Below are 12,490 nucleotides of genomic sequence, written 5' to 3'. Positions count from 1 at the left end.
TATTTTCTTAAAAATTGTCATTATAAACTGTTTTACCTAAGTTTGGTTGTTCATAATTGTTGGATTACTTTTGGAAAACACTGCAAACCTCGTGTATTTAAAGACAGATGAGTAATTACTCTTTATAAACTTACTACCATGGAGTATGTTACAATGAGAATAAATGTAATATGGAATTCCAGCACTCACACATTTATTAGCCAACAGGCACAAAACAGTCACACAGTGTATCTTATATGCTTCAATGTAGTTCCTCTTCTACGAAAAGATCATTTGAGGCAAGTATTAGAATATTATACAAGTAACATAGAGCTAGTCTTTTATTTTGAGTCAGGCACCAAAAAATTCTTGGCAATCTTTTAGACACAGGACTAGCTCAAGAATTCTACCCATACAGAGCCATTCTGAGAACTTGAGGCACTGGGTTCACTAGATCCTTACAGGATGTTTAAGTATAGGTATAAAAGCTTATAGTACCCAATTCACTTATTTGATTTTTTGTTGGTGAAATAGTGTTCATCTAATAAAATATACTGCTTTACTTAAGAGACAGAGAGACAAGAATAGATCAAGCAACTTTAGTCACTGTCTATGTAATATTGTGGGTTTTTTTCCATAGATTAACCAAACACCCCCATAGGGAATATTCTTATTAGAATACTTCAAACATTAACTGCCCCACCCCCATCCCGAGCGTTGCTGGGCCTGCTGGTCTGTGTCAAGCTGAGGACACTGGTCTCTGTTCTGCAGGATGGGATTTGTTAAAGTTGTCAAGAATAAGGCTTGTTTCAAGAGATACCAAGTGAAATTTAGAAGATGACAAGAGGGTAAACTGATTACTATGCTTAGAAACACTTGGTAACTCAGGATAAAATAAGTATATATAATACACCTAAACACAGGACGATGGTTCATGTCACCAACAGAGATATCGTTTGTCAGACTGCTTATGCCCACAGAACAAACAAATGCTCGTCTGTGCAGCTCGTGCTCACGAACTCCCAACGTACGGTGTGAAGGTTGGCCTGACAAATTATGCTGCGGTGTAGCATACTGATCTGTCGCTGGCCTGCAGGCTTCTCAGGAGGTTTGGCATGGACAGGATGCATGAAGGCCCAGTGGAGGTGACTGGAGATGAATACCATGTGGAAAGCATTAATTGCCAAACTGGTGCCTTCACCTGGTATTTTTGGATGCTGGGCTTACCAGAGCTCCTTCTGGAAATAAAGTTTGTGGGGCCCTCAAAGGAGCTGTGGCTGGAGGCTTGTCTCTCCCTCACAGTACCAAAAAATTCCCTGGTTATGGTTCAGAAAGCAAGGAATTCAATACAGAAGCACATCAGAAGCACATCATGGGACAGAAAGTTGCAGATGACATGTATTAGCTAACTGAAGAAGATGAGGATGCTTACAAAAGCAATTCTCTCAATACATAAAGAACAACAGAACTCCAGACATGATGGAGAAGAGGTATAAGAAAGCTCACGTAGCTATACCAAAGAACCCAGTCTATGAGACGAAGCCTAAGAAAGAGATGGCAAAATGTCTCTTGCCCAGAAGAAAGTTCAGATAGCTCAGAAGGCGGGAAGCTTCCGTAGAACTCAGGAGCAGACTGCTAAGAGGTAATAAACCAAACCACAATTTTCAATGAAGCTTTTTCAGATAAGACAATAATAAAAGTTTATTCAGCAAGCAGTGAAAAAAAAAAAAAGAATACTTTCAACATTAACTAGCCAATAGTGTGTAAATTAAAACTAAAACTATATATTGAAGTATTTACAAATATTATAGGCCATATAATACTATGGAAATGTATTTAAATATTTTATCTTTAAATATACAAAATTAGTTAGTACCTCGTATTTTGATATCTTTGTTCAAACTGTCTTACTTTCCTCTTCTCCCCACCGTTTGTCATCAACATCTTCTTCATCCTCCATATACAGTTTAAATTCATCTTCTTACATGGAGCCTTCCTGGATTACCCTTGTCAGAACTAATTGTTCCTTCCTGATATTTATAACAGATATACTTCTGTTATTGCTTTATTCTAACTCTGTGTTATAGTAAATTATTTTCCTGACTATCAGGTGAGGCAGAGAATATATTTCACTTCACTAAATTCAAAAACAATTACCCAGTAACTCTCATCTAAAAGGTAATTTTCTAGATGGGGCAAACAGTTCCAAGTGGCGATCAGGGAAGCATTTAGAGAGGGAGTTATAACTCAGCTAGGCCTTGAAGTCCATGTTGGACCTTCTCAAGAAGTTGTCAGTGAACATGGGAAAAGAAAAGAGATTAAAATTTTTAAAAAAAGAGATAGCATTAAAGGGTGATAGAAGATTAGGAATGCAAAGTCCTGAGCATGTTTCTGTGTGTAAAATATGACATGAACAAAAAAGGAGGAAGTAAGCATGCATGGGAGAATATGATCATGGGATCACAAAAAGAGGGATCAGGTTTGGAAATAAAGTAGTTTGGGTGCTTCCTCACTGAAGATGGGGACAATGAGGAAGGGCCTAGCCCCATGCTTTTCAATGCTCAGCAAGTACTTGCTGAGTGAACATATAAAGAGTTTCCTTCAATAAGGAGGGCCCAATCAGAATCAGAGTGTAAAATTCACAGTATCATAAATGCTACTAAAAATTTTAATTCATTGGACAATAGATTAGTGACTCAACAACTGACTTCTCTGCCATTCCCTTTTCTCTAAATCTTTTTGTCTTTAATTTCTCCTCTATCCAATCTGGACTTCAGGGTCAACCACCTCAAAGAATCTCTTAAAATATCTTCAACTTGGGGCACCTGGGTAGCGCAGTCGTTAAGCATCTGCCTTCGGCTCAGGGAGTGATCCTGGCGTTTCGGGATCGAGTCCCACATCGGGCTCCTCGGCTGGGAGCCTGCTTCTTCCTCTCCCTCTCCCCTGCTGTGTTCCCTCTCTCGCTGGCTGTCTCTCTGTCACATAAATAAATAAAATTAAAAAAAATATATCTTCAACTCCCTTGTCTTTTGTCCTTCTTTCCCACGTGTCATATAAAACTTTGACTCCAGATCAATTTAACCTTCAATTACTCCACTGCTCCCCCCAAGGGATTAAGAACCACTAGTAAAAATCATAATCACAATATAATGATTGCAGTCACTACAAATTAACTCATAGTCCTCAACCTTAAATAAATAAATATGGTAGAACACTGTATTTATTTCTCCTCCTCCAAAACCATTATATTAAGACTTTTACACTATTTTCAAGCCTCCTATTCCACACACAGTCTCAGAAGACATCACATCCAAATCCACAAAGAAAAGGGAGGTCAGCAGATAGATGCACCTTTGACTCTCTTCTTTTACATTTTAAATTCGGTGGGGGGTGGGGGGATGGGGAGTAGCAATGATGAGGATGAGAAGACCCATGTCCACTTCCAGACAGTCTGACTTCAGGCTCAAAGCTGTACGTCACCTCTAGTGCTTCTAAGAGTGGGTGCTACTGGCATTTTGGATGGGACCATTCTTCAGGAGCATTACTTAAGATATATTCCAACTCTTTATATTTATTACTAATTATTTTTGTAGTTTTTTCTTTTTCACTTTATTGATTATTAATTAGGCTTGTTCACTATTTCCCCATATTTAAGTTTTTTATTGTTTTTGTTTCTTCTTATATTGCTTTTATTTTTATAATGCTTTCATATTTTCCTTCCCTTTATTACTTGAGTCCTGCCACTTCATTTAGTCCTCTTGTCTGTTAGTATCTCTTTAAGCCTTTGTAACTTTGTGGATCCAGAGAGGGAGAGAGAACAAGAGGGAGAGAAAGTTCTCTGAAAGAGCAGAAAGCTGTTTGAATTCTTCTTCTGTTTCCTTGGTTAATTCCTTTTGTGTGATATTTTTTTCATTTGCTTTTGGCTTTATTGTTTTCCTTTTTTAAACCTTTGTGATAGATTCCATGATGGTTTTTTGTAAATTATTCATTATTCCTGTATTGAGTAAATTATTTACTAAACCAAACGTGGGAAACCAAAGGCAAGAGCAGAGGGGAGGCAGTGAGGAAGGACGCAACGCCAAACAGGTTTGCTTCGATTACGTACCCCAAAACATTTTGCCAACTCTGCCACTTTCTCTTTATTGGTGTTAAATAAAAGCTAAAGTGGAGACCACAACTTGAATGTACCGCTACACCAAACACTAGACCAAACACTCCCAGTCACATAACCAAAATATCAAATTGTATTGGTTCCCTGAAATGCTGACTCTGACCTTAAACAAAGCTTAAGCCTTCTTCATGTCAGCGTGACCTTAGAGCTTCCTAGCTAATCAGCCACAAACCAGTAAACTCAAGCAGGAGAGGAGAGGAAAGTGAGTTTCCAGTAGCAAATTACTGAAAATAAAAAACAATGTACTTATTCATTCTTGCTTCATAACTGAGCTGTAACTACTAACAACTTTAGGTTTTGAAGTCTCCCTGTTCACCAACAGTTTCTCACTCAGTAAAATACTCATATCAAGTAAAGTTTTCTGAATTTTCTTTTGTCATCGGTAACACTGGAAACATTTCCCCTTCCTTTTCAACATTCGGGAGATATAGGTGGCCTGCTCTTAGCCTCAAGTGACTACTGTTTCCCTCCTTATTTCACTCGTTTGCCCCCTTGACAATCACGTTCACAGTGGGCTTTTGGAAAAGCCGGTTCTTTATGAGCTTTGAAGGCCATAGGCTATCAGTAACCCCCTTCATTTCAGATTTCTGAGCATTTGGTGGTATTATCTTTCAAAATGTAGGGTTGAGGATTATCATCAGTCTCCTTATTTCATTGATAATTGAGTTTTTCTTTCACTTTTTTCTTTATTGTTTGGAGAAAGTTTTTCAAAAGAGGAAAAAAACCTTTTTGTACACTACCTTTATCTAAAGGTCTTTAAAATAGTTTGGCATTAGAAAGTTCAAAACCACACTACCCCAGAAAATCAAATTCAACCTCACTAGCTCCTCTTACAGTGTTATGGTAAATGTGTTACCGCAAACCTCCACAGAATGGAATAGCCCATAAAAGCTTATGAAATGGGAGAGAAACAGCAATAGCCTACACTCTGTATTTCAACCCTTCCACGAAGCTTATTTTAAGTCTTGTCTCTACCACCACTTTCTGACTGGTTTGTTTTCTCATTTACAAAATGGGAATCATGATATCTACCACATACTCTGATTGCAAGGAATAAATAACATGTAAATAAGTTTTACACTATAAAGCATGCACCTAGTTAACTACCATAAAGACCATGGGAAACCCACTTCCAGCCCAGGAATTTGGGAAGAGACAGAGTGCCTGCTATCTACATTATTATTGCTTTTTTCATTAACTTCAACTTTTTTAGGTAATTTCACCTGCTTTGTAAGCATTTTGCTTTAGTATCCCTATTTGTAAAATAACTATTATTATATATTTCTACAGTTCCAATTTGTTTTTATTTCACAAATGGTTTCCTACAATTGGAGTTTAAAAAAAAAAAAAATCTCTGCTATTTTCTTAGCTTGGCCTTTTGTTTACTCAGCCCTTTTTTCCCCCTCCACCGCTTAGATAGCTGGCCTGATTCAATCCGGAAGATTTCCACTGACAATAGCTGGGCAGATTTCTGTGTAACAAAAATGTTACATACTATTCGTTAGGGTTTTGTGCTTAATGGATTGTATTCAGGCAGCTGTGTTAACATTTCAGCCTTATTTCCTCTCTACAAAAAGGGCACAATGTCCACATTTCTAAACTTTCTTTTTAGGACTAAGGCAAAGCAGTAAAGATTCAAAATAATACTGAAACTATGTACAAACACTTGGAAAGCTTCCTGTCAAAGAAAATGTGTCAAGTTTGTGCATTACAGTAGAAAATAAAACCCTTGTAGATACAGAGGTCACCCAGCTCTTTAGGTTGATATATCCAGCCAATCTTCAGAACTGGGTTTCATATACTTTTTCCACCCTGTGTCATTCTAGTTTCCCAGAGGAAGCTTCTATTGTATTCAGATTGATAGGCTCACTTTCCCAGAGCAGATATGAACTCCCTTTGTGCTCTCAGCTCCCAGGGAATATCCTATGTACTCTCCCCGCTTAACTATGTCACGCATACTCTCTAAGACTGAGTACGAAAACCACCCTCTCCATGAACACTTGATTAAATACACTAGTCTTGATGAACTCTACTCTTTCACTGAATCAATTTATTTTATATTAATTCACCACTGTCTTAGAACTTCTTGAATAGTGAGTTCCTCCTCCTAGATTCAAATATCTGAAGACAGAGACTCTTTGGCATCTAATAAATAATTGTTGAATAAATGAATGAACTGTTTCTTTATATATCAGAAATTAATATTTTTTATATCTGTTTAGACTGAATACATAGCAATGAGGGGGGTGTTAAAAAGCCAATTAGCATATATTTCATCAGAATTCAAACAATTAATTTAATACTAAAGACAATACTGCTTTACTAAGTACAACTTCTTAAGTGGTCAATTTCTAAAAGACTCTACCTGGAAATTATATAACGGGTTATCTGTCCTACATCTGCTCTCCTTCAACAGACCTACCTTTAGTCCTCATTACAGTGTATGTACTAGATTTTCTGTGGAAGGACAGCACACTTAGAACCAATAAATGTTAAAATATGAAGGAGTTATCAAAGTGTTATTCAACTTTGCTAATTTTAAAATAAAAAAATAAGTCACGGAGGTAAGGTACTTTTCTCTAAATACATAGATATAAAATGGTTAAGTTGGGCTTTTTAAAAAAGATTTGAGAGCAAGCGAAGAGAGAGAGAAAGAGAGAAGGAATGGGGGAGGGGCAGAGGGAGAAGCAGACTTCCCACGGAGCAGGGAGCTCAATGTGGGGCTCAATCCCAGGACTCCAGGATCATGACCTGAGCTGAAGGCAGAGTCTTAACCTACTGAGCCACCCAGGCGCCCCTGGGCTTTATGATTCTAAAGCTATTTATCTGTAGAATACTTTCTGGACCGACTTGTGTGATTTTACGTAGTCTATCTTAATTCTCTCTAACCAATGTCCTTATTTGATTCTCATTAAGCACATTTTTACAGCAGACATTTATAAAAGAAAAAAGGAGGGTGTTTGAACAAAAGCTGGACATCATGCCAACTGGGCAAATCATCTCTGAATCAGACCTCGAGTCTCTTATTGCTCTTCTGGACTCACCCCACCATGATCCCAGTCTGATCAACAGAAGCAAACCTGCCCTGACTGGTTTTTCTAATTTGGGACTTATATTTTCACTAGTTTATTTTTTTTTTCAAAGACCCAATCTCAACAGCAAAGGTCTAAATATTGTTGTCTTAATTATCGTATCTGACTTAGGGAGAAAGTTTAATAATATTAGAAATCCTGTAATTAGGTAGATCGTGTTGACTAGTACAAAGTTATCACGATCAATCAAACACGCCAAATAAAAGTACAATGACTACATAAACTGCGAATATTTTTGGTTTGATGTTTGCTTCTTTACCTCTGGGAAGAAAACATAAAAATAATAAATATGGGTAAAAATCCCATAAAAGGGATATCACCTGATTTACCCACACAAATAAGGTATCCAGGTGTGCTATGGCCTCAGTGACTTAGCCTGAGACTCAGATTTCTCCTCTGTAAACTTAAGATATGCAACTAGAAAACTTCAAAGTTTCCTTCCAACTCTAAAATTTAAAACTTTTATTCTTCTACGAGAAAACGCTCATGTCACTGAAAGTTTGTTCTGGGAGAAATAAATAATGTTAAACGGGCTTTCTGGGGGTGAATAAAATGCCTGGTTTCTAGTGTTTGTTGATTAGTGTGGTATGAAAACTCACACCATGAACAATTTCAAACTATCATTGTGTAATCGGCAGATGTAGAGTTGGAAAGAGATGGATAGAATCCATTCTCCCGCAGTACAAGCCAATTCCAGCACAGTGCTGGCTGAAACTCATTAATAATTTTCGTTTTTTTCAAAAACATATTTACAAATTTTTAGGTATTTCTCATTTTATGTGTGTCCTGTAAGAATACACACTTAGGTTCTTTCACTAGGCATGTGTTATTAACAACACTGATTTTCTTAAAGGTTGAATTATATTTGTACATCCCATCAACAAATATTTGCTGAGCACTTAATATTACCAGGCAGTGTTCAAGGCAATACAATTTAGCAGTGAACAAAACAGACAAGAATCCCTGACCTAATGGAACTTGAGGTTTATCTCCAAATCATTGAAAGATGCTGTGGCAAAACAGAAGACATTGTGTCAGTTAGAAATCTCTTAGTTGCAAAACATGAACCAAAATAAAATTCATCTTTGTTGTAGGAGAACTTACTGGTTCTTATAAAAGCAAAATCTGGAACTATACCTGAGGTGAGTCTTCGTCCAGTGGCTCAAATTAGTCACCAAGGACTCGGTTGCATTTGTCTCACTAGGCTGCTTTTTTCAGCTTTACAGGGAACACTTTGTAGGCCAATGATGTCCCTTCCTCGTAGCAAAATGGTTACTGTGTTTCAGACCTCCAATCTCACATCCAAGCACAGAAAGAAGGTGCCTTTCAGGAGCTCCTACACACTAGAGAAAGAGCATTTATTTTAGCAAAAGCCCCAGAACATACCACCTTACTAAAAAATAAAATTAAATTAAATTAATAAAATTTAATAAAATATTAGATTATTTGCCCATCTGTAAGAAAAACCCTTTGGCCAAGGGGGTAAGATCTGTTGAGTCACTGAAGCCCATGACATTTCACCCTTGGAGTTAGAGGTGGGTCTCCTGTCAGCTCAAATCTCATGGATCAAAGAGAGGAAGCAGTTCTTCTAAAAGAAGATTTGCAATTAATTATAATTAACACAGCTGCCCCAGTTAGTCCAATGGAAAAACAGAAGATACTTAACAAGGATCAAAGAGTCTCCTTTTCATATTTTATTAATTTTTTAAAGATTTTATTTATTTGACAGAGAGAGAGAGCACGTGTGCACAAGAAGGGGGAGCAGCGCAGAGGGAGAAGCAGGCTCCCCACTGAGCAGTGAGCCTGACGTGGGGCTTGATTCCAGGACCCTGGGATCATGACCTGAGCGGAAGGCAGATGCTTAACCGAATGAGCCACCCAGGTGCCCCTACATGTATTAATTTTTAACAAGTCACAGAAATTTCTTGGTGATATCAAGTTTTTTACTCTATATCGATAAGATGAATTGAGAGATCCAACTATTTTAGAGCAAGTCAGAATGTACCTGACAATAATCACACTACACAGATGCTTGTGGAGATTTCTGGAGAAATGTGTAGACAGAAGGCTGAAACTTACGACATTTGGGGGAAAATAGTTGTCTTTCAGTAACTGCCACGGATTATGAGAAATTTTCAGTTAATAATGACTATGTAACTGATTTTGAAGCTTTAGGGTTTTTTTCTCCAAAAATATCTATACACAACTTTTTCACATGCATATCTTTCACTTTCAAATGACTATCTGCAAAATGCATTTAGGCCAAGGCTCAAAAAATACTGAGGCATTATTAAAATGTATTAAATTTCTCTTCTTCAGATGTTCATGAAAGAAACTGACAACAAGAGGCCTTAAGTTTTAGATATAATTATGTCAACCAAATGCATATCTTTTTCAACTACGATTATCCTCTTTTTACTATGATTAAGTTGCAACCTGCCTGGCTAGTGACGTCAGTAGTTTCATCTAGATGTTCCTTCATATTATTAATCTAAATCCCATCAGAGTCTAGCTGTAACTTAATCCTGTTTCTCCTTGTTACAGCTTCAAGGGAAATTCAGGGCAGCAATCAACCTAAGAATTTCAAGTGAAAGCCCTAATGACATGCATTTTTTGTTCAAGGAAACTGCCACCTGCTGGCCTTGTTGGGATAGACTTGCTCTGAATTCATTTGAGTCTCAGTTGATGGAAGTAGAGGTATTTCAGTTACTTATTGCTGTAAAACAAACTACCTGACAATTTAGTGGCTTAAAACAATAACCATTTTACTAAATATTATAACTGTGGGTCAGGAACTTAGGCAGGCAGTGCTCATGTGTGTGATTCTGTTGCACACAGCATTGGCTGGGGACAGGTGGCGTTAGTCAGCTGGGCTGGGCTGGACAGTCCAAGATGGCTTCACTCACATGGCTGGTATCTTGGTGGGGACCCTGGAAGCCTGGACTCAGCAGGGCTCTTCCCTCTTTCAATGTGATCTCAGAGCCTTTGTGCATGTCTTTCAAGCAAGGTGGTTAACACAGCAGCTCAAGGCTCCAGAAGAGACTGTTGTTCTCCCAGAGGCCCAGGTAGAAGCTAGAAGGCTTCTTCCGACCTAACCGTGGAAGTCCTTCTTCCAGGTCACTTCTAGAACTCCGTCTATCAAGCAGATCACTATGGCAAGGCCAGTTTTAAAGGGAGGGAAGTTAGACTCCTCTTTCAGTGGTAGTAGAAAAGAACAGGTAAACTAGGGAAATCACATTCCAATTTCAGTAACCTGAAATCGAGAAACGGGTAAGATGGCCAGTTAGCTATGATAGAGTAAGGCACAGGTACGAGTAGAGGCCGGCGTAAAGCCAGCTGAGAAAGGGGAGACCAGTTATAGATACACTTTGCAAGGGTCTACATGGCTTCTGAGAGAGAGGGAGATGGAAAGAACAGCTAAGTCCCAATGGCCTTTTGATGCCAATCCCTATACACCGTTATGATAAAACTTGCTATTCTTGAGGTTACTTACATCAGACATTATTTCTTGAAACCAAGAATTTGTTGAGCCAGTTACTCACCATCTGTACACAATGTTTTTTACACAATGTTTTGACTTAAAAAAAAATGCTAATGTTACTGCATCTTCTGCAATAGCATTTACTTGTCAAAGTATTTCCCAGGTGAAATAGTCCTAAATGAAGTCTTTGGTACTAAAGTACAACTGTATGCATGCTGAAAAATCACATCTCGAGTCTACAGTATGCTAAAATATGTGGAGAGAAGTCGAAAAACTCAGTTAATTTTGAAGGATTTTTCTATCTGATTCCAGTCACCTAGTTATTTGAATTCGAATTATTGACTGATTGTCTACCTGTTTTATCCTTCTATCCTACAGATTAGGCTGAGCCCTAGAAGGCAAAGAATGGGTGGCAGGCGAATAAGGCAGGATAGGTAAACCTCTCATTCATGGAAAATTCAGCCATGATTTGATGAGACCAATTGGGCCATGTTTCAACTATACAACAGTTATAAAAATGTTAGAAATTGATTCTTGGGGGCGCCTGGGTGGCACAGTGGTTAAGCGTCTGCCTTCAGCTCAGGGCGTGATCCCGGCGTTATGGGATCGAGCCCCACATCAGGCTCCTCCGCTATGAGCCTGCTTCTTCCTCCCCCACTCCCCCTGCTTGTGTTCCCTCTCTAGCTGGCTGTCTCTATCTCTGTCGAATAAATAAATAAAATCTTTAAAAAAAAAAAAGAAATTGATTCTTGAAGACATAAACTGTAAAATAGCACTCCTTATATAACATAATCTAAAGTTCCACTTTTATTTACTTAGAAGTATACTGCCATTTAGATTTTTTAAGAGGGTAAAACTTTAGGGAATTATATGATTAGTGGGAAAAATTCAAATATTGTCTAAAAGGGAACCAGTCCATTTCTAAAACATACATTCGTCTATAGCTAAAAATTCACAAACATTTCAAAGTCAAATATTCAAAAATTTTCTTCTGCCATGTAAAATTCTACAGAATAAATCTGATCTTAAAGTCACTAGACTAGTTGAGTCTGTCTTTAAAATTGGATTTTTTTCTCATGAGAAACACAACAGTTCGTATTCCACATGCATTTGAACTACTGAAGTAAAACCTTAGTGCATTTCATTAAATCTGAGATAAACACAAGCTGATTATTCTGGCCAGAACGAAAGTTGGTTTAGGTAGTAGAAATAAAATAAACATAACAAGTCCCCAACCTAAGCTTCTATTGAGTGAGAAGAGATGACTTGTCTTTTTTGTTGTTGTTAAATTAAAGAAATTTATAGGAAGCTCAATCACCAATGCTGAGAGAGTATGCTCCTTTTTTGGAGTTCCACATAGGTACAGAACAAGTGGCTACCTCAGGAGATTTTTAAATAGTGTTGAAGAAATTGTCTAAGCATGCATTTTGCTTCCATGCTGAAAAGTTCCATTTTTGTTACAAGGAATAAGGAAGAAAAGGTCCTGAATTTTTATATTGTTGCTTCTTTTTTTTCATGTCAGAAAGAACCATCTATCTCTCTCCAGCTAATGCTGGTGTTCTAATCACAACCATTTAATGCATTTTTTTAAATGATTTTTTATTATATTATGTTAGTCACCATACAGTACATCCCCAGTTTCCAATGTAAGGCTCGATGATTCATTAGTTGTGTATAACCATTTAATGCATTTCTAATATGAAAATTTTCAATCTGAAAAGACAGCATACAACAAGTTTAAAAAGCACATCATTCTGTCACCCATTT

General features: G+C 37.6%; 1 pseudogene; it reads left to right on the top strand.

The window, feature by feature from the left end:
* Positions 1-714: 714 nt before the first annotated feature.
* Positions 715-1,682, top strand: LOC103680967 (annotated as a pseudogene).
* The last annotated feature ends 10,808 nt before the right edge of the window (positions 1,683-12,490 follow it).

This window comes from Ursus maritimus, unplaced genomic scaffold, assembly GCF_017311325.1.
Source record: "Ursus maritimus isolate PB19 unplaced genomic scaffold, ASM1731132v1 scaffold_28, whole genome shotgun sequence".
Lineage (NCBI taxonomy): Eukaryota > Metazoa > Chordata > Mammalia > Carnivora > Ursidae > Ursus > Ursus maritimus.
This window is presented reverse-complemented; position numbering and strand designations above follow the sequence as displayed.